The 22,099-nt window shown below is 40.5% G+C and overlaps 1 protein-coding gene across 1 annotated transcript in view; it reads right to left on the bottom strand.

Moving 5' to 3' along the window:
• Positions 1-3,659, bottom strand: part of HTR2C (5-hydroxytryptamine receptor 2C) — a 310,851-nt gene extending 307,192 nt beyond the window's left edge. The window contains exon 1 of the mRNA XM_083797960.1: positions 1,709-3,659. The gene's annotated coding sequence lies outside the window, so the exon portion shown is untranslated. The remainder of the gene's footprint in view (positions 1-1,708) is intronic.
• Between the last annotated feature and the right edge of the window lie 18,440 nt (positions 3,660-22,099).

The raw sequence follows: 22,099 nt of genomic DNA, 5'->3' as shown, positions 1-22,099 counted from the left end.
GCATGCATTAGGAGTGCAGCAAGCCCTGCAGATGGTGAGTGCCAATCACTAACTGCATTTAAAGGCGAGAACCTACAAGATCAAAGTAGCTGGCCACTTCAGGGAGGAAAAGCTGCCCTGAGGTGGGACGACCAGCAAGCCGGCAGCTGGAGCAGAGGGCATTGCTGAGCAGCCAGCGTAAAGGAGAAGAAAGCAGCAGGAGCTTGGACTTGCCAGGACAGAAAGAATCATATACACAGCCTGTAAACACAGGGAAAGGTTCACTCTAAAACATAATTAATTCAATGATTACTATATTAAACCATAGACCTTGGAATGACCAGTGTATTGCAGAGAAGACAGTGGTTTGTAATGTATTAAACATTGTAGAAACAACGCCAGTGTTCAGCCACAGCTTGATGAAGCCACTAACTGGCTTTCCGGCAATAATGACTCCAAGCTATTTAGCTGGATTTGCTAACAAAAATACAGTCAAGATAAAACCCTATGAAATAATTTAGTATCCTCCTTTATCAAGTTTATCCTTGCTGATTGCAACAAATCCTAATTACTTCAGCTAAGCCATTTTAATTGAAAGCATAATCTTAGCCTGCTGCGTTAGTAAAAGAGCAAATAAATCATATGTCCACATGTAAGAACTTAAGGACAGCAGATCAGTTTTGCTGTGGATATTTTTTTCCTGCATTGCATTTATAATCATTTGTGTTAAAAGCACGTCCCAAAAGTAGAAAATTGGTCAGAAAGCCATGAACACACTAATGTAAAAAGAGAGAAAATGGCAACTCAATCTTTCTGTTAGCAGGAAATGTTAAAACAGGAGGGAAAAAAAGAAAAAAGAAAAAAAAAACACTCAAGTATGGAGGAAAGGGAAATATACCAGAGCCAAACAAAAGTTATTGGTTCAAACATATGTAACCACGAAGATATCAATAGCCAATACAGTTACAAAAATGAAATTGGTGTAGTTAAGAGAAATCAAGGATTTTAAAGAACAGTAAGAACAAAAGAAATCTTAAGTCAGAAACAGCTTATTGCTAAATGCAGTTGACAAAACCCTAAGCATGTTTACTGAATAAGGAAAAGTACAGAAGATACTTGTGATCTGATTTTTTAAACAAACATGTGCAACCTGCCTGGAGATCAGGCTCAGAATACAAAGATTACTGTCTGTAACAGAAGGAAGAACCCACTTAAACTATATATTTTCCAAGCACTGCATTCAAAAAAATGGATCTATGAATCTGAAAAGCACTACTTATATGATCAGAGAAGCCTTCTGAACTCCAGCTTTTAATAAATCCTAGAAACTGAGGAATTTCACAAGTCTTAGAGAACTCCCCATGCAGTTTCAAGATGCAAAAATGGCAAGATGGACACCCAGGGAGTTACAGTCTGGATAATATGATATTACTCCCACAGAACAGTTACAAGCTAAAATACAATTGATGACAGTCAATATGGCTTCAGAGAAAAGTTCTCAAAGTTTTACAGCTTAGAAGATTACTCATCTGGTTGGTCAAGGCAGCTATTTTGACTTATATTGGAATTTCTTCAAGGTGTTAGGCAATTACATATAATGTAATTTTCAGGTTTATTTTGGTTTTTAACTAAGGTACCCTGTCATACTAAAAAGATACATAGGATAGACTTAAAAATTGACTTAGAAACAGGTCCTTAATTGAGTTGCTAATGAGAAAACTTCAGTTACCATGGACGTCACTGGTGGTTGTCCCAGAGATTAATGCTCAGTCGATGCTGTTCAATATTGTTACAAGTTGATCCAGGCAGTGAAGTGCAGCAGGGTAATAAAAAAAGACAGGTCATTGATACAGAACTGTCCGAATTGCCTACTGAAACAGCTACAATGCAACCAAATCCATTTTAACACAGCCAAGCACCAGGTGATGGTGATAAGATTACAGAGCACAGTAACTGGTTTAGCCTGATCTCAGGGTACACCTAAAACACGCTCATTAAATGAAAAATAACGATTAGAAGCTGGGGAATGACAGCAATTATGTACACAGCACTGGTACAAGCGCCGTTAGAAAACCGCAGCCATTCGAAAGATGCAAAGGAAATGCAAAATGCAGAGGAACGAGTTCAAAGGAAGGATACAAAAATTACAAAAAAAAAAAAAAAGTTTATTGGTGAGGGGCAAAAAAGCTTGAAAGAGATGTATAATAATTTCACAACAAAGTAAATATACTGGTGAGGAATGTTTCCATCTGATGAAAATAGAAGCAAAATCCAATCGCTTAATGTTTAAGCTTGAAAAAAATCAGGCTTGAAATTAAGATTTAATTTGCTAGTGTAGAAGGAGAACAGTGGCATAGAAAATGAGAAATACAGTGGAGTAAACTACATCAGTTTAGATCCTTAAAGCAGCGAGCTTGTTTGAATTCATCTTCGTGGATGACTGTAAATGGAGCAGGCTGGTGTTTGAGTCAGGGAATGTGGAGCACAAAGACTGTGAATTTAAGGGAAGACACCAAATGACCAGAGACAGAGGATGGACAAGTCACTGCACCACACTTTAATAAACTCATGCTCATTTTGCAAAGTCTTGCAACTACTGATATTTGCAGTAACATCTCTAGGACTCACCATTACAGACATGTACCAAAGTGAGTTTTATGTTGCTCTACAAAGAATAATCACAGCTGAGAAAAATAAGCATGTAACACCTGATCCCAAAATATCTTCAAGCAATTAACTTAACATGCACATGAATTGCTGCAGAAATGCTGCCACCCAGCTGCAGAAAAGCATAGGAAGAGCCTCAGCTCCAACACACCTCAGCTAAGGGGAAAGTTCCATCCCCGGCTTGCAGAGCAGTTAATTGGTTACTCTCTGCTGCTTTCTCCATCTAATCCCCTCGTGCTTCAGTGGATACTGAAAGAAATACTGTGAAGCCTAACTAGGAGGAGAAGACCCCATGCAGCTGTAAACAGATAGCCAAGTCTTGTAATGAATGACGAAGTCCTTATCTCAACTGACGGAATGACAAAAGCAGACTTTCCATCTGTGTTGTATCAGACAGTACCAGCTTGCATCCCTGGTTAGAAGCAACATCTCCATATCCAGCAATAACTCAGACCCTACTCAGGCCAACTCCCCAACACGGTGCAGAGGGATGGCAGTCATTTCATGAACATGTTAATTCACCTCTAAATCCTTTCCCAGAGAATGTGCTCGTGGCTGCTTTAACATCTGTGTGATCATTCAGATGACTCAGATGAACTGTAGCGGAGCAGCACCCATGTCCAGCTGCTGGACACAAAAACAAAGGAGCATTAAGATAACGTGACGTACATTTCTTCACCAAGCTCATTTCCTGCTTTACTTCCAGGGTGACAAAGTACAGGAGATGATGTGCAATTCTGCCTAAGGAGTCTATGTACAAGATTTACCAGTAGGTAAAAATAGTTAAATAAATGCCTCACTTTTGGAAGTTTTTGAGAACAAATTCAAAACCTTTTTTGGAAGTTATTAATTAGATCAGCTTGCCAGTAAGTTCTTTAATGTTAAGGATTTTCTCTCATATCACCACTGTTTCTTTGTTGGTTTTGGGTTGTTTGGTTTTGGTTTTTAAGTTGGACGGCAGCCTTCTCTTTTTCAGGCATTTAGCAGATTTTTTTCACTAAATTCACCGACTTTTTAATTATTTGGCCGTTGCTAAGAATAACAATAGATTCACACAAAGCTGGGTTAAAATTAATCTCTCCAAAAAAAGGTGAGCATATGTATGTAGTTGCAATATACCAAGTGTATGATCTTACAGACTCTGTGAAAATATATTAACATTTAAAATGTAAACCTCACTTACTTCCCTATTGTTCATTATATGCGGTAAAAAAAACTTTTCATCCAGCCAGCACATTAAAAAATAATTTTTAAAAGCCAACATAATTTGGATGGTGGCAATTTAATTCATTTGAGAGAAACAAAAACGTCCTTTTTAATGGGGAAAAAACCGAATGTTCAGAACCAAGCTTTAAATCTGTAACGACTTTTTAAACACAGCAAAAACAATTTCATTAGCATTGTTTAAAAACTGTATCAAGAAGGCAATTTCAAGAGCAAATAACTCAAGAGATGACCATGAAATGTCTGAGTAGTCATCAGGGAGTCAGATGGTTTACTTCTATGTCATTCCTATATAATTTAACAAAATCTCCATCTAGCACATTTAAATTAATTAATTCTCAATTACTATATTCAAACCTAGCATTTAAAAATAAGATTTTTTTATTTGTACTCTTGACATTTAAAACACAGATCAGAAGTCAATAAATTAACAGTGAACCCAGAATTAAGTTACTTCACACTCTTTAGCAAATCCACAAATTATCAGATCCTCCACAAATCCAGTGGCGAAAGCAGAGAGATAAGCAAGGCTTCCAAATCCTATTGCTCTTGAGCCAAGGAAGAACGAACAGAAAAATTAGAGTAAACATACAGAAAAATTAGAGTAACAATTTCAAGATTAATAATAACTTTTCACTTTCAATACACAATATGAAAATATCTTTCTAAAAAAAATAATCATCAACAATGTAGATTTGCAACTAAAAATGGACAGGTGTGGTGGGAATGTCTATGAGTTTTAAAGAAAAAAAAAAGACTTATTTTTTGCCTTAACTGAATAGTTAAAATCCCAGAACTGCCAAAGGCACCAGAGCCATCATCACCAACAGCAGCTCAGGACTACAGTGAGAACCAGCACCACAACTTGAAGTGTTTTTGTGCATACATGTAGGCACATACATTATCAAGCTGTGTTCTGACCTATTTTCAGTAAGGGACAATACACACACACAGCAGGCAAAAGGCTACGGATGAATGTTGGAAAGAGCAACTGCATCCATTTTGCAAGCAGAGCTCAAAATCCCACAGGGCTCGGGACTTAGACCCAACAATTTCAGCATCGCAACTCCAAAGGAGACAGCAGAGGAAAATACAGAAGTATTAAAATCTCTTGCTAACGGATCTATCCAGTGGGTCCACTATAGCTACAATCACGATTTGGGAGAAATTATAAGGGCAATAGTGCATCCTCAGTGGCATGCTAAATTTTAGGAGGGAAAAATAAATTAAGATAATGGAAGAGGAATTAAAGGCAACCTTTGTACACAACCCCCATTCTTCTGAAGCAGCATACACACTTCTGTTCAGCTTAGCTAAGCCTTGCCACATGAACCCGATACAATTCCCTCTCTAAATTTACCAGGAGATAAGCACTAAGTAAAAGGAGCGTTCTGCTAATGAACACCACATAAGAAGCCTATGTGAACACAAACTAACCAGATTTAGCCTCGCAAGTTGCAAAGAGGCACTGTGGATGCCCCAGGCACCTCCACAGTAAGGGTGCCAGAGGACCAAACAGCTTCACAATAACACACGTTCTACAAAGCAGCTTGGTGGCATGGCTGCTAGCTACTGCAGAAGCCTTACCTAAGGAATGCAAGAGCTCTTGTCTAATCTAGCGCTCCTGCAACTCTTGAGCCTAATTTAATAAGAAGTAGGCTATGAATGAATGCTCCTCTTTGGGCTCCTTGGTGAATGCAGACACCCAGTGTGATGCGCTGCAGATTCATCGCATCCAGCCCGCTCTGAAAGTTTGTGCTCCCGCACAGGCAATTACAACTACATCCAGAGGACCAGGAACACATGCTGGCTCCTTCTTTGTCATCCTCAAAGCCCTTGAAAAACTTCTCACTAGCACAGAAAAATGTGTGATTACCAATAAAAATAAGAAAAGTAGAGGGGGTTGTATAAACCAGCAGTTAATTACATTTTTACTTTAAAAAAAAAAAAAAAAAAACAAGAAGAATAAATGCTATTCTGGGATTCATTAATGCAGTAATTCAAAGGAGTTAGTTTTCAGCTACAGTTCCCTGCATGCCTAACCATGCCATGCCTATCCCAGGAAATTTTTTTTCTCATGCTCACTGCAATTGCGTATTGTATGTAGTGAAACCTTGCTCCTTTTTGCTAAAAGTGGTCTAATTGCAATGCTCATTAACTGGTAACTAATTAAATAAGTTTCGTAGCTTATTCCACCAAGTGGAAATTGTTCGCCATAGGATAATAGGTTAGTGTCACTCAGGAACATAAAGGGCTATGAATCTAAGTGGAGATGATTACTCACTGTAACAGGATGATTAGAGCTGTTACTGCACCTCCTTGATTACTACTTTTCACAGGCACGTCTGCTCGCATGGCAGACAGGATCACAGAAGCACGGAACAGCTGAGGCACCTCTGGAGCCCCTGCAGAGAGCAGGGTCAAGCAGAGCAGGTGGCTCAGGACTGTGTCCAGGAATGTTTTGAATACCTCCAAGGGTGGAGACTCCACAGCCTCTCTGGGCAACCAGTTCCAAAGTTCAATCGCCCTCAAATGAAAATATATATATATATATCTTATGCTTAAATAGCATTTCCTGTATCTCAGTTTGTGCTCACTGCCTCTTGTCCTTACACTGTGTACCACTGATCAGTCTGGTTGCACCTTCTTTACATTCCCTCCCCCCCCCCCAGCCAGGTGTTTATGCACTTGGATAAGAGCCCCCTGAGCCTTCTCTTTTCCAGGTTGAACAGTCCCAGCTCTCTCAGCCTCTCCCTCTATGCCACATGCTCCAATCCACCATCCTCATGGCCCTTCGTTGGGGACTCTCTCTAGTACGTCCAACGTCTCTTGCACTGTTGGGCCCAGTCCTGGACACAGCACTGCAGATGGAGCCTCACCAGGGCTGAGGAAATAAAGGGTCCCCCCCCTCCCTTGGTCCATAGTCGATGCTCTTCCTAATGTAGGCTTTTTCCTTCCCAGAAAGGCACATTGGTTCATCACGGTCATCTCAGCGTCCACCAGGAACCCCAGATCTTATCTGCAAAGCTGCTTTCCAGTTGGAACTGGTGTGTGGGGTTATTCCTGCCCAGGTGCAGGACTTCACAATTCGCCTTGTTGTATTTCATGAGATTCCTGTCAGCCCATTTCTTCAGCCTCTCCTAGTCCCTCTGAACAGCAGTGCAACCAGCTGGTGTAGTGGCCACTTCCTACAGTTTGGGATCATTTGCAAACTTGCTGAGGGTGCACTCTGTCCCATCATCCAAGTCATTAATGAAGATACTAAACACTGCAAGCCCTATTATTTACCCCTGGGGTATGCCATTAGTAACTGGCCTCCAGCTGGGCTTCCTAGTGCTCATCACAACTCTTTCAAACCAGCAGTTCAGCCCATGTTGCAAACGACTTTTTTTTACTCTTCGAAAGGCACCAAGTTTTCAACAAGGCGGATGACAAATGAATTTCACCTTCTCATAAACTAGCCTCGCAGGTGCTGACTCAAGGCAGCACGACAAACTCCAGTTCTGTTGATATCTCAATTGCTTCCCAGCAGTTAAGAAGCAACCCATAAACATCAGACACACTTCTAAGCAGTTCTTGCATGAGAACCTGCTTTATCTATTTCACAAAAACTCCAGGTTATTTGTCTGGTGACAGCTTTTGTCCCATGAACATAATTATCCAGACACAGCAGTTCAGTGCTGAATCAGTGGGATGCTAATGACAGGTAATGAATGACACTTATGCACAGCACATAAGAGAGGGATTCAGCCCCCCAGAATCTGTGCAATTCCTCTGCACTCAACAGCGCTCTACAAACAGTGAGAAACCCCACAGCAGCTTCATATAAATAGGGAGGATGGAGCACATCCAGAGGTGGTGCAGTCCCTGTGGACGTCTGTGGAATTTCATCATTTTGTCTTATACAATGCTTTCACTGGCTGAAAAACACAATTACTCTTCTGGGAAAGATTTTTTTCTCCTGTTAGGTAAGAAAGGCTAGGACTTATCCTCCTAGTTAGGAGCTCAGAATCACACAGTCTCTTTTGGGAGACTTAAGGTGTATTGATACGGCATCAGGTTTCCTTATGACAAGCAATGCTTTGATAACAAAGTAGAATCAAAGTTTAAAACAGACAAGAAAACATCGAGTGAAGTTGTGTGTGTGAAAAAATATATAATTTCAGTTAAAACAAAAAAAAATGCAATGACAAAACCCATGAAATTTTGCATCTTTTCCCACTATTTTTAAAATTCAGGAAATGACACACAATCACATTTCATATTAATTGCTCTGGGCTCTCTGCAACTTATATACTCAGTTAAGGAACTGCTGGGAGCACAACGGGATCAATGTCCACACAGAAACATGAAGAACAGGACACGCATCAGGGCACACACCCAGTTGAGGTGTTGTACAGGTCATTATATATTGGAAAAACTGTCGGGGCACACTATGAACTTAGCATGTTTTCCAATGAGCTCTCACAAGCCACATCACAGGCTACAGGTTTTAAGTGGTGTTCCCATAAAATATGACCTTTTCCCCAGTTCCAATAATACATTTTACTATTGTAAAATATCTTTAATACTCTAGGTGCTAAATACATGGATTCTAACCATGGGATTCTGCTCAACCTCTTTGCCCACACACATCCCACCTGACTTAACAAGAGTACCCTGATATGCACCTATAACCTCAAATTTCCATGTAAGCGAGGCAAAAAGATGCAGCCGTAGAAGAGAAGGGACTGCAAAAAGCACAAAATAATACAATAGCAAGAATATTTCAGAGAAAAACTAAAAAGTTTGTTGGTTCCTCTAACCAAAGTTGTGTTGCAATCCATTTTCAGAGCTTGTTTTCATTATAACTGAATCTATTTAGCCAAAGGAAATAAAGGTCAAATGACATATGGTCCCACATGGCACAATCCAGACGAGCTAGAAGGCAAGTTCTTTTTCACAGTTTTGTTTACAAATGACATTTTTCATTTAATTTGTTGATCCCATTTCCTTTGACACATGCAATGGTTTTAGCTAATGAAGCTAAAGTCCTAACGAGAGAACTGCGATGTATTCAAGCTTAGAGCTGAGAAAGGACTGTTGTTTTTAGGAGTGCTGTAGCACAGTATCTTAACCTATTTGAGCAATAACAACCCTCTAGTACACTATCATCAAAGAACACATTATACTGCTACTGAAGCTGGTTTACTAAATCAAAAGACCTGCAACAAGAGATTGAAAAACCACCACCTCCTGCCCAAGAGGGCTCTCATTAGCAGGAGCTGTCCTTGAGAGAGCTCCATGTTGCAGCAAATACCTGGCAGCTCTAAGCATTAGGATCTATTCAATCAAACGAACCCAGTCATTTGCACAATGGCTTAAAGCTTCTAAAACAGCCTACCTCATGAAAACCCCATCAAAATGTTCTCTCCACTTACATTCAAGCAGCTAGCTCCCCTATTATACTTAATCCGTCACAACTTTCAGGCTAATAATCACAATTCTTTCATTGACAGATTTTTGAGATTTTCATTTACATGAGTGGCAATAAACCAAAAGAAACCATCAATTTCTACCTACTGCTCTGTTCACAAATTCTGCAATTGTGTTGCATAACTTTTATTCTTTGTTATTTCACTAATTATTTCTACCACATATTTTGCTAGTTTTCTTGCACAACAGCTGGAGAATTATGTTAGACTCCCACTGATGATTACTAATTATTTTCTGCTATTCTCAGTGAGAAAGCTAAAGTTGTTAGAATGCACAAAAATACACTGTACCGTCCAAATAGTAATTTCTTCTGCACAAAATTCATTATGAACATGCTTATTAGAAAAATGATAGCCACCTTTGAAAAAAATGGTGGAAGAAAATGAAAGGTCACCTCCTTAGCATTGGACACAAATCCTGGTAAAGCATTTTTAAGTGCTCTTAATGCAAGTGGTGAATCTGCCATGAGAGAGGAGTGTGTAAGCCCCAGACATTTCAGGAGTGAAGCAACATTCCTATTACATGCAGTTCTCTACTAATTCTACTACTTCACTGCATTTGCCTTTTTGACAGAGTAACTGGGAAGTGCATTAAGCACTGGCACCTGTTGGCTAATGTCTGCTGAACAGTCATGGCTCCATCCTGCGCACAAGAGCTCTCTTCCAGTAGTCTTGCCTTCCCATCAGTGTTGCAAATGTCAGTACAGCTACAGATTTTAGACTGCACTCAAGCAAGTCACTTTAGGATGAAGCTGTTTCTCCGCTTAAGACTACGGGACTAGGCCAAAAGGCTTTTGTCATCAGCGAGGATTCTGTATAAGGTTTGCTATCTTGTAGATCAATACTTTCCTTTCATTTGTAAGTTATTTCCTGCTTGGTACCTTCAATCACCTCTGACCCTGCTTGATTTTTGTTACACAAGGAAACCGGCATACACGATGCCTGTGAGTACTTCTTCCTCTGCTGCATGCATTAGGGCCAAGTGCTTTCCTTGTGATTATTTTAACATTTAAACATCCAATCATAAATCTGGGGGGGCAATCTCTCACTCGCAGGCCGCCTTTAGCATCACAGTCCTGAATGACACCAGGGTTGTCTGCAGGCTGCATTATACACACTTGGCCAAGTCACCACATTCCCCTGCATCCATGCAGCCCACATGCTGCCCGCGTCAGATGCTCAAAGAGTACCCAAGAGCCTGGGGAGCGTATAAAAACCTGTATCTCTTCTGACAAAATTTTGGAAACCGTGATCACGCAACAAGCCTTATTGGCTCCAAAAAGGCTCTTCAGCCGGTTCCAGCTGTGCTTAATGAGGGAGGAATAACGCAGCTCCAACTAGTGTTATTCTGTGATGGCGTTTCAAAAAATACTGGGAATGAGAATGAGATTAACATCTCCCATGATTGCTGTGGCCAGATGTTGTTGACAATGATCTTTTACAGCCTTTTTTACTTTTAATAGTAACTGAAGCATTTGCAAGGCACTTAAACCTTTGTATTTTTCTCCCAGCCCCCAGCTGAAGAGTTCAGTTCAGCTCTGATCCAAAGGTCAAGAAATGAGAGAGCACTTTAGCCTACAGATCCTCAACAGATAATGGCTGTCACAGTGAAGAGCTGCAGGGTTTCCCAGATCGTGCAAGTCAGCCCCCACTACTGCAGGCATCATACCATATCCTCCTTTTCATGAACTCTACACACTCTCTATCTAAATACCATATCAAAATCAGTTAAATTTGTGTCCCCATTACCTGTATTAGAAGTCTTTTATAAATCTTTGCTAGACATTCTTGGACTAATCTTTGCTTTTAGGCTGATTATTAGGGGGGGGAAAAATTAATCATGACTTATTTATTTGTACCCATCTGTTCTTGTGCAAATGTTGTCTTGTAATTTGACTTTTTATTTCTCTGGTATTTAACTCCTTGATGTACCAAAGTAAGCAACAAGATTCTTCCACTTTCTTTTTGCTAAGCTTAACATTCAAGCTTTTCCAGCCTCTTCTGTAGCAGGCTCCACTCCCTTGGTCATCTGTCTCTGTACCTGTTAAAGCTGATCATCCTTGAGTACAGTGGAATAGAAATATCTCACCTGATGGACTGCATCTACTTACTTTCATAGCCATCTCATGCTAAGTAAAGAAACCTTGTTCGTGATAAATGCACCCACACATCACTATCCTGTTCAGCACATCACTTGAGGAATTTCAGTAGTTATAAGGGATGGTTAAGCTTTCAAAATGGCTCCCTCAGGCACATTTCACAGTAAATAAAAACAAAGTTACAGACCTGGCTAGTGCAAAGCACATGCTCAAGTGCTCTGAAGTATAAGAGCTTTAATCAATATAACCCTAATTCTACAACAAATTTCAATCAAGCAAAGGATCTGCCCATGAAGCACTCGCTGCAGGGTCACAGCCAACATGATTGCTGCTATTAACTCTTAAGCACTGACTAAGCATGTTCACAACTATATGTTTTACTTACAAATGAAAACTGACATCAGATTTGCCCTTGACTGTAACCTAATACATTCAGTGAATGTTTAACTGCCGGCAGCAACGTTCCTCTGCCGTACAGGGAGGGGGGTTAACAGAGGTATACACAAGTATCCAAGTAAAGTAGAGGGTACATTTACCATGCTAAACGAAAATCTTCACTGACATCAGAAAGGGCAAGATTTTCTTTTACAGTGAACTTGTCCAAGTTCCTGGAAAAAAATATATGTGCTGTGAACTGTAGGGAAATATACAACTGAGAACTCGCTGTGAGAAATGATTATATCTTATCAAATGATTATATCTTATCAAATTATATCTTCTTTTTGAAATGTAAGTGTAAAAATAATGTTTGAGAAGATAGTCATGAATCTTTCCTAAGGGGGAAACCAAACCATTTGACCAAACTGAAGCAGAGCCACAGATTTGCCACCTATTTCAGGATCAGAAAGCCTGAGTATGTTTTCCACAAGGACTGCAGAGTTGTTGCATGTCAGTCTCCTGCTCAACCTGATTCTCACTGTAACGGTGTGTGTGTCTGATCATTTTTACCAGTGGTGCAGAAAAAGAAACCGTGCTACAAGCACAGAAACAGCTCCATAACATGTCACAGAAAAGATACTGCTGTGAAGTCTTGCCACAACAGCACCTCAGAGCTATTGCAGTTCTCTAATCCTTTCTGTAAACACACCGGGACGCACTGAAAAACCGCTATCTGCCAGCACTCCCAGGTTCTGACTTCTGACAGAAGTTGTCTACAGGTGGCCTTCAGATCCCAGTCTCATTCCTCTCCCAGTTCCACCGTCTCGTTATTCAAAGCGGCAGAGCACTTGCAACAAGTCATTCCACATAATCCACACACAACAGCAAGTCTGGGGGATAGTGCACCCTTATTTTACATACGCTCTTAAGGCCCAGTGGAAGTCAATGGTCATAGCAGCACAATAAAATGCAGATCTGCAGCTTATTTCCCTCTAAGGAGAAAGGCTTTTGCCAGACCCCACAATACAAAACCAATAGCTGCCCAATCACATACTAAGACAGGACAGGTAGATGGAAGATTTCAGCCCTTAAGTCATAGATACCTGAAACATTGGAGGTTTGCTTCTGCTCCCAGATTAATTCCCTATATGTGAACATAGGGTGCTTCTCGGTATACTTTTTGCAGTTGCATTGCTTTTTAAGGCACAATGGTAAGCCTAGATCTGGGATCATCAGCAACAACTATAAGCCACTCAGTTTTAGTGCAAAACCCCAGGATCCTGCCACAGCTGTCACTAAAGTACTCCACTAAGCTTCCTCCACAAGCAAAAAAAAAGCTTGGTTTGGCTTTTTGTGTCACTTATGCTCACGTTTCCCATAAATAATTACCCACAAAAACAGCACTACTTCCAAGGAGATAGGTTTGGCTTCACCTGAACAATTAACCTCAAGGTGGCACAGGAAGTCAATGGTGAGGAATCAAGGAGGAGACAGGCAGAGGAAGAACATTTAGAGTGAAATTGTAAAATGAAGGGAGAGATTAGAAAGCAAAGGAACATGAAAAGGGCACCAACCGAGCCTAGACAAAAGCAAAAATCATGCAACAAAGAAGAAACGGCAAAGTTGCGTTGAGAGACTTTCCATCTGTACAGAAGCAGCTCTCTTCTACTATTCTCACAAATGGGGATGTCTCTTGATTACTGGCTCCTTAACATCCTTCAGGTTGCAACCTCACTACATACCTGAGCTGAGCTGACACATCCACTAGCAACTGCCCCTCTGGATCCCAGCATTTTCCCTATAAATTGACCTGGGTCATTTGTGGTTTTCTTTTAATTTCCTGATTGGGCTCTGCATTTCTTCCCTCTATTCCTCGTGTAATTTATAAGCTGTGCATGAAAAATACTAACTGTGGAAGAATAAATCTTTCAGGTGATGAGCAGTACAAAAGGCTTCATAAAAAGAATTAAGTCCTCAAAGGAAGTGTTCCCATCTGTAACTGGCAAAACCACTGATTATATCAGATATATTGTATTTTGTGAGAGTTGTCTTCTGTTGCAACATATATTAGCCTCAGCTACAGAAACAGAACACTTGCACGTCTCCACTGAATCTACCTGGAAGGATGCCCATATTAAGCTTTCAGTTAATTTCCCACTGAAACCATAGTTTAAGTAGCTGATATCCTCCCTGGCCTTAGCCATTTTTTAGACCCCAACTGATGTGAGTTAGAAAGTGCACGCTTTTGAACACAGGCTAATCAACAGAAAGCCATCATCACCACGTAGACAGGAAAAGAAATGTACCTGGACTGACGTTTTTCACTTTTCCCCCACATGGTGGATAACAGTAGGGTGCCTAAACACACTGGTGGACACAGCTCAGCATCTTTCCCACTGAGAAGGCACGTGTCTAACAGACAGCCCAATGCAGTTATTACAAACGGAGCATGCCAACTCGACTGATGTTACTTTTCTTAGGAAGCTGAGCCCTTCTTCATCCCACTCTGGCTTCCCTGAGTGCGTAGTGGAGCCTAGAGGCCCAAAAATTGCTGGCAGAGAAGCTGCCCTGCTCTAAGCCAGCTATGCAGAGGGCCAAGGGACCAACTGGGGCTCCAAATCCCAGCCCACTCCAGCAGCCAAGGGGACAGACAGAGCAGAAAGGAGATGTCACGAGGACTGGCTACAGACCCATTCCTGTTGAGCAATGGATGATGTAAGGGCACTGCCACCTGTCTTAAAGAACAGCAGGATTTTTGTTATTCATTGGGGCTTAGTTACTCTTTTCTTTGTGTTTGTAAGGAGGATTTTTATAACCTGGTTATAGAACCTGCTACCTTCAGTTAGCAGCAGAGAAAGACATTGTGCACCAAATAAAGTAACTGAATGAAAATCTCAGTCCCAAGATGTTTCTGGTTCTTCTCTTTCAAGACCAAGGTTCTGCTCAAAGTTCATATTTTTTTTTTGCAATCCTGTTCACCTTTTTCGATGTTCCATGAAGGCTGACAGAATCTTGTTTACAGATACTTCTTAGAGAAATAGGCATCTGCTCATTTTCCGTAGGTTGGGAACTAAGCAAATGCACACAGCAAGAAGCCACTGCCTCTCACAGAGGCAAGATCCTCTGAGACTCAACATTTCTGCTGAGTTCACATCCTGATGGAGCTGCAAGCCAGAGGCAGGATGCTGCTGAGTCGATCGCTGATGTCTTACCTTTCAAGAAGCACAAGTTGTTCGTTTGTGCCTGCAAGCATTCAGGGGAGAGCAGCTCTAGCCTAGAGTCATGACTGCATCAGTGCCACATGATGGGGCATATCAGATGTCAGAGTCCTCGTACAGCCCGAGCACCTCATGCATTGCTTACGGATTGGCACAAAGCAGTTGGAAGACCCAGACCACGGGCTAACCATAGACAGAGGTTGTTAGATGAACAGGCCACAACAACTGCCCTTGCTTTGACCTCATCCTACAGCCAGTCTTCTTTCCAGCTTTCTTATGAAATAAAATTTATACAAGCGGAAAAGCTAGAAGTAAACATGTATGGCTGTCTCCTCTGCAGTCTCCAGGAAGGGCCATTTCCCTACTGCATCTTGTAAGCAGCTTCTCCCTCAGCTGTTCCCTTGAGAATCCTTGCACTCACAGCACAAGAACAAGCTATGCTGCACGTTACGCTATTTTATATCCCCCCGTCCATTTTGGGAAGCTCCATCTTTTGCATATAGCAACGAGGTGCAGGAAGTTTTCATTAACAAGAATTTTAGGGGGGAAAAAAAATCTAACAGGCCAGAAATTGTTTATCCTGAGAAGTATTTTGAACCTCTAGAAGAGGCTTCCTGGTAACAGCAAATTCCGAAGGGCAACATTTCAAATACAAATAAAATGCTTGCTTGAAATTCCTCCTATCCCATCTAATGATGCACGGTAGCATCTCTTTCAGGGTATGCATGCCCTCTACCAGCTCTTAGACTTTTTGATGCAGAGCTATGGTCATTCGTGGCAGTCTATCACTACATTCTTGGGCTATCTACTCCAAGTTTTGCTGCTTTAGGATTGAAAAAAAAAAAAATCCTATGCAATCTTCCAAAATTCCCTAACAAGGAACTTAATTTTACATGCAGCTCACCTTGGGAAGATGAAGTCTGAAATCAAAACAATAGCTGGCCTGGTGCCCAAGGCTGTCATGCAGCTCAGTACCATGGAGAACCACCCAGTCGGAGATAAAGTGTTTTACTACAGCAGTTAGAGCTGAGAAATGTAAAAGCAGTTCTGTAAATTTAATCACTGGATGTTGGAAGAGCTGAAGAAAACCTCTCCATTTGTTATCGTATGTTTCAAGAGGAAAAAAGTCTGGCTTATAAATTACAGTGCTACAAACACCTTGTAACTTGTTCTGTAAATTCAGCACATTTTATCAAATTTTCATTATCATTTCATGACTCAGAACCACTCACCATCTCAGGTGGGAACAGTCCAGTACTTAATGCAATGACTCTTCTAGGAAAAGTAGTACATTATTTTTTATACACGTCAGAATCTTTGAATTAGCACAGTGTGGTGCAGTACAAACATATAATAAAATAGAAAGAAGGACAAATAAGTAAATGCTCCCAAACCTCCTGCTAATCCTAATGAAAATATCGAAGTAGCACATAGGCATGTTTTTTGCTCAGTAGTCCAGCAGTGCAGTGTAGGAATGCAATTTATTCAACAATTTACTCAAGAGACTCCTGAGCTAACAATATATTCAGAAATTCCTGAGCCATTCCCACCAGTGGTGTTAGAAGATTGTCTACTTATGATGCTTTACAATTGCTTAATAAAATAGAGGTTAAAATCCCTGACTATGTCTTCCCTGCCTTGCAAACAGGGAAAAACATCAATACTGCCCTGAAACTGGCTCTCCATTGCAAGGCAGACAGTAGCTTACACTGCTGAAAAGCTAAGAAACACAGGGGGTTTGCTGAACAGTTCAAAATATTTTGCAGAAAATGAGGTAAATCAAACATCAGTTCAGCAACAGTGCTTAATAGCAGGTGTAACATGTAAGGTTAAAAAGTAAACTATCTAAATGACAAAAGAAGGAGAAAAAAAAAAAAAAAAACGGTGATCCGAAACGGACCTGATGTCTCTGACAAAACAGTAAGTACCAACCATAGTGCTTCATCAAAACCCTAACAGAAAATCCAAGGAGAGAAACAAGGAGGGCCTGCACCTTTTACTGCTTATTACCTTTCCTCTGCTGCCTCTTTATGAGCTTTAGCACGCTGCATGTACTTTTTGCCTTTTTACTGTCATTACGTTAATAGACAGCATATTTCACCACCATGCTCTGACTCCAGCGTGATAGAGCAGCTGTTGCACTGGGTTCAGGGCTCAGCTAGTTTCAGTAATTTATGTCACCAATAATCCACTTGGACCATTCTCTTAGTGCCAGGCAGACCGCATGCTCCAGGAACGGGGCCTGTGTTACAGGAAAGCATAGGTGCAGGTGGTTTGCCTATTGTGTACGCCCAAGGAACAGAGATACATAGGGAACTTAAGGAGAAAATAGACATATTCTTACCCTCAGCTGTCTTGTCTGTATAGAAAGAAACTTTACTTGGTGCAAAAGAAAAGCACGCCCTTAAGCTAAAAGAGCACCTTTCTAATACAACTATATAGGGCTGGCAGCAATCTCTATTCTAGTGGGCGATATGGGTGATCTTAAGGATCTTTGCTCACACATAGGGAAGGAACTTAGCTATAGAGCCCTATCCTAGGGATGTGCTTCAAGGACCGTGCTCTCTGTGGGAACCAGGAAAGCAGGGGAGGCGCAGAGCAAAACAGGAAAACTCAGCCACACTCCAAGCAACATACCCTTCAGCTTCCACTCCTGGCCCTCTACCTTCATGTTTCCCAGAAACAGTGATGAAACAGCTTCAGCGTTTTGCTAACAGAAGGGGTTAGCTCCCTACATTGTCTGGATGGAGATATTCGAGGGAAGACGTCCCCGAAGACACTTTTCACACGTATAGAAATGCTTTGATGCAAGAGCCAAGGCAGGCATGATGCCTCTAGCTTTGGCTATCACTGCACCTGCAGAAGAGCAGGATGCACACCGTTGAGCTGCTCTCACACTTTCAGAAGTGTTGTACGCTATCTAGCTGGATTGGTACTAGTGTAACGTTTAACTGGTGCCATCGCTCTGGCTCTCCAAGTTTCTGTGCTCACTCCACTTTGCTAAGAGCAAAGGAACGACAGACCCTGACAAGGAGAACAGTATCACGAATCACCACTTTGTTTCAGAGAGTGACCACAGAGCTCTCACTGGAAAGGAGCACAATAACTTGCCAAAAGCACAGTCTGATTATTACACCAGGATAGTAAGAGGTACTGGTCTCGCTGTTTTCAGTGACTAAAATTTAGGCAGTTCTTAGACACTTTTTAAAACCCCATTAGAGATTTGATCTTTAGGTATTTAAACAGATCCAAAGATCAGGTGCTTGGTCATTTGCTGGCACAAATCCCAGGCAATGCCTGCATCCCCGGTGGTTACTCTGAGCTGTGAAGTGAATTGCCACCATCTGCCCGCTGTAGCAGTACACTTGGCTGCACCCGCTTGTAGCATCCTTCCCAAAAGCCATCACCAAGACACTGCAGTTCCCACACTGACATATCACCAGTAGCAGTTTATACTCCCAAGCAAGTCTCTGCTGTCCAGGACCTTCTGGATTGTCTGCACGCCTGTTTAATTGCATGTTCCCATGTGCTTCTGAGGTTTATCTTACCTGAAGACTTTATGCATAGGCAATCTCATCACAGGAAAAAGGTAGCATGGATATCTGCTTTCAGTAAAGACCTTAGACTGAATTGGTGGTAAGGCACCTGACTCAGGAATAGAAAAAAATGCCTAATCTGGTCTCCAACACAGTAGCTCCCTGCCACAAAATCTATTCCCAGTTTTGGGGTTCTTCCATTAAAATTATTCACATTTAAGTGTCTTAAGGTGCAGTTATTGCCTTAAATATTTAGGAAAGATGTCAGAGTTAAGTTGACATTGGATTATTTTTTATGTAAAATAATCTGTTCCTCCACAGATTATTGTAACTGAGCTGTGCAAGTATCCTCCTTGGTATATATAATTTTATATGGTTTCATTCTGTTAATTTCCAGGCAAGTGCAATCAAGTGATAACGCAAGCAATAACACATGCTGCTACTTGAAGTGCAGAACCTTTGAATAAAAAAAAAAATTGTGTTTCATCATTAAGCGTGAGTGTTTTCTCAAAGTCAGATGAATCAATATAATCTGTCTTTTGATGCTGTACTGATGCCTAGGGAATAAGTATCTCATCAGTCTCTTTTAGTTCTTTAATCTCTTTTAATTTAAGACCTTGGCAGCTTTCCAAAATGACTTCTACTTCTTTCCAGTTTTGTATGTCTGAAATTTTCTACCCACGCCTGTTTAGAGGGCTTCTATTCAAGGAGCAGACAGGAGTTACAACTTCCTGCAAATGAGGGCTTGAGTTATTAATCTTATTGTTTAATGATGAATTGAAAAATTAAATACCCAAGGACAAAAGTTTTGTCAAGATTTCAAATGTTGGTACCTCCCTTTCTGGCAGTGATAGATTAGCCTGGAATCTATTATTTGTTTATGAATATTTTATTACTGTAAAAGAATACATAATAAGTATTTCTGCTCGTTGTTGACTTGCACTGCAAGAAGTGTCATTTATTTTGCTAGGATCTATGCAAGTTTGTCTTGTGCCACCTGGCAACCTCATTTGCACATACCACATCATATACGGAGGCATCACTGAGTATGTGTTTAAGTTTCCTCAACATGGTACTTTATTTTTATTATCAGAAACTGTTCTCTTTCTGATCACCAGCAGTAAATCCAGACATTTCCCAGCTAGACATTATTTTGCATTCCATTTAATCTCAGGTGAGTTTCTTCCAATGCGCTCAAGCAGATGGAAATTTAATACATGGCTTTCATTAATTTTAGGGCCTTTGCCTTCAAACACACAATTTTATAGACACAGAGGTGAAAACCAACTGCCTAATGAATTTGAGGTGCCTGGTGCACAAGTGGATCCATATCAAACACTTCAAGAGGTAGCAAGGAAAAATTAATACATTCACTGCCAACACAGGTTGGCAAAAACATCCCCTTGGCTTGGAACTGCACCAGGAATGGCCTAAGCTCTTTTACAAAAAAGCACCTCTGTTCTCAGTGATCCCATCTGCACTCCTTACAGAATTCCCTTCGATGTCTATAAAATGGGTAGCTGGGCCCTTCTCCAAAGGCAACAGGAAAGGGCAACTCTCTGTTATTTCATTAACACAAGACATGGGTGGAAAATTAACAAAGAGCCAGAACGAACCATCTGGGTTACCAGTCCCCTGCCATTTAGGAAGCTGTTCCAAATGTTCCTTCCCTCTGTTACTGAATGCAACTATGCTTTTCCTGAAACAGAAAATCACCTGATATAGCATTCACAATCAGTCTGTTATGTGCCACCTCTGCTTAAGTTACATTCAATTTAGAGCAAAACCTTATTATAGGAACATCCAAAGTTTTTGCCATTTTCTATTTTCCTTCCCAGAGACATACAGTCACAAAATGTGACTATAGTCACATATACTCACAGGATCCTTGCTCCTCCTGCATTAAAAATGGGTTGTTGATTATAAATGGTTTAATGTGAACAAACGACTATAATGTCCTCAGCTTATTGATTACGTGTATTAAGATTACAGCCAATCGGCAGTATAAATCAATATTCCCAGTCTTTCTTTGGCAGTAGGATTATAATGGATTAAACAAAAGCTCCGCATGTACTTTAAAATACCCCTGATCATCCCCTATTTCTTCACAATATACACGAGTATAGGATTAACTACACAACTCCCATCTGCTTATCTCAAAACACAGGTATAAGAACTCTGCTTTGTAGGATATGCCCATTCCTATTAACATCATCCATCTGGAGCTTTTTGTTTCTTAAAGAAATAAAGTGCAACACTACTACCTAAGCCTCACACACAGGGAAAAAAAATAAAAAATAAAAACGCCTTTGTAAGCAAGTTGTTAAAACACTCCACAGAATTAATAGTGATATTAAGTTTAATTAGTTCTGTTATCTAGGTGACCGACAGCCTGGAAGGTTGGTTCCAAATTTAACATAATGCACACAAAGTAGTTAAACATACATTATTACATAAGTAAATCCCCCTAAACAGCTAAAAAGTTGTGCATTAGCCAACAGCCTTGATCTGAGAAGTTAAAGGATTCCTTTGCAAATACCCGCAAACTTCAAACACAACTTTTTGCTGGATTCAGCAGACTCCTTTATGTTTGCAATTCGCTCTTCCATTTCAGAAACACGGGAGGAAGGAACACCGAAAAGCACAATTGATGGGGGAGGGGTGATTTAAAAAAATAATACTTTAGGTCCTTTCATTCTCAGAGGTATTCTAGAGTAAGCAAAGAGACCAGCACAGATTTATTCCTTCATGTACTCAAATGTACTCAAGACTGCCCCAGAATATTTTCTATAAGCATAGACAGAGATACTTGGCTGGGTACAAACAATACGGATAAATTTTCAGCCCTATCAATTTGCCTCATTTGGAATTCTAATTATTTACGTCAAGTTTGGATAAATAAAGTGATCTTACAAAATACATTATGTAAGGCATGTCATAGAGTGTATATTCAGAATAAAGAGCATTGCCTATAATTCACAGTGTCTAAATAACTACATTCTTTAACTCCTTGAGTTAAAGCTTATTGAGTTAAATTGTGCTTAACTACAGCACTATTACAGATAAGGGAATGCTCTACAGCCTGGAGCAAAGACCGAGCATGACCTGTAATCCATGGTCTCAGGAATTAGGAGGGCCGCAGCTAGTTTCCATACCTTCACCTCTTAAACGGTGTCTCCCACCTTTAAAGAAGGGCAGAAATAGACTTTTATACACTCTCAAATAATAAATTATCAATTAACATAATTTATTAACTACAGTAATTGCTAAATACAGAAATTTGCATGTACTTGAAATCCTGTATCTGATCTTTTGAGTAGATTCATGTTGTATATTACTTTTATTTCTGGGACATTGAAATGCAAAGTAACTCCACAGCATCCAAGAACCATCATGCTTGTTCTAGCCACATCAAGAACTGCTTTTCCTATGAGATACAGCCATGCACCCTAACTCATGTGCAGCGCTAACACTCAGGCTCTGGGATAGTTATTTCAATAGAAGGTTTACCAAATTGCCTCATG

Source organism: Anser anser (assembly GCF_964211835.1).
Source record: "Anser anser genome assembly, chromosome: 13".
In the NCBI taxonomy this organism is placed as follows: Eukaryota; Metazoa; Chordata; class Aves; order Anseriformes; family Anatidae; genus Anser; species Anser anser.
This window is presented reverse-complemented; position numbering and strand designations above follow the sequence as displayed.